Here is a 1,630-nt window from a genome sequence, read left to right on the forward strand (position 1 = left end):
GTGATAGCCAGAATGAAAAGTAAACAATAGCAAAACACTACATTAATCTAGCTCTTTGTGATGCCTGCATTTCTTTTTGTTAAACTCATTATTTCTGAATCTTTCTTGCAGGTGGGGCCAGGAAGGGAGAGAGCTATTTACAACCTACTATTCTTTATTTAAAACCTTTATATAATATTCAACTATTACGCTACAGTCATTTAACACCCAATCTACATCTCTTTTGGTTAAAATGCTGATGACTACATGACGAGATAAATTACAATCTTAAAGGTGAGTAGGCATAGTAAACTGAAAACTGACAAGGACCTTTACAACTCTACTAACTTTCCAAATAAGAAAATTGTAAGAAAAAGAGCTTTTTTTCCCCGTTATCCCAGGTTTATTGAAAATATTGCACAACAGCAAAAAGATGCGAACACCTCCATATGGCATTTTAAAATTCATTCCAACTATAGGCTGAGTGACTTGCAGGTTGGACAGACTGCCAAAGCCCAAAACCCTCAGCATTTCCTCAGTGTCCAGATCCTCTTCAATGATCTCCTGGTCCAGAGTTGAGACTTCGGGAACATAATCTTCTTTCCTTTCTCTGCCTTTCTCCTACAACTTGATGGAGATACCTCTCACTGTGCCTCTCTAAATCTCTTTCATCAGATTTGTGACAAAGCCTGCCATCTTGTTGTGGAGCTTCTTGCTAGGAATCATGGCGATCTCCTCACACATTCTTTTGTTCATGTGGAAGTAGTTGCCCAGGTGGGTATAGTACTGTTCAATGATGATCCAGGCTGCCGTCTTCATACTTTTGGTATGAGAAGAAACTCCCTTCAAGCAGAATGACAAAGATAGATTAAAAGTAAAAGAATGAAAAAAATATACCATGCACAATCTAATTTTAAAAAGCAGGGGTAGGTATATTAATATTAGATAAAGTAGACTTCAGAGGAAAAGAATTGCTAGGGGCAAATTGGACATTATATAAAAATGAATGAAAAAATCCGCAGGATACATAGTTATCCTGATATGTGAATATACCAAACAGTGTAGCTTCAAAATCTATGAAACAAAAACTGATAGAAATACGAGAAGAAATATACAAGTCCACAGTAACATTTGGGGACTTCAACACCCTATTCTCAGCAACCAGTATAATTACTAAGCAGAAAATCAGCAAATATGTAGGAAAACTGAACAACAGAATCAACCAACATGATCTAATTGACATATATAGAACATATAAAACTCAACCCAACAGCTGCAGAATAAATATTTTTTCAAGTGTCCATGGAACATTCTATTATTTTTTTCAAGTGCCCATGGAATATTCTGTTATTTTTTCAAGTGCACAATGGAAGATTCTATTATATAGAGCATATAATGCTCAACCCAACAGCTGCAGAATAAGTATTTTTTCAAGTGCCCATGGAACATTCAGCAAGATGGACCGCCTCCTAGTCCATAAGACAAACCTCAGCATTTGTTTTTTTTTTTAAAAATAATCATACAAAGTATGTTCTCTGACCACAGTGGAATCAAATGAGAAATCAACTACAGAAGGTTAACAGGAAATCATTTAAACTTTAGGAAATTAAGCAGTATACTGATAATCCATGGATCAAAGAGAAAATCTCAA

The 1,630-nt window shown here is 35.5% G+C and overlaps 1 pseudogene; it reads right to left on the bottom strand.

The window, feature by feature from the left end:
• Positions 1 to 267: 267 nt before the first annotated feature.
• Positions 268 to 879, bottom strand: LOC144581066 (small ribosomal subunit protein eS17 pseudogene; annotated as a pseudogene).
• Positions 880 to 1,630: the final 751 nt, after the last annotated feature.

This window comes from Callithrix jacchus, chromosome X (genome assembly GCF_049354715.1).
Source record: "Callithrix jacchus isolate 240 chromosome X, calJac240_pri, whole genome shotgun sequence".
Taxonomy (NCBI): Eukaryota; Metazoa; Chordata; class Mammalia; order Primates; family Cebidae; genus Callithrix; species Callithrix jacchus.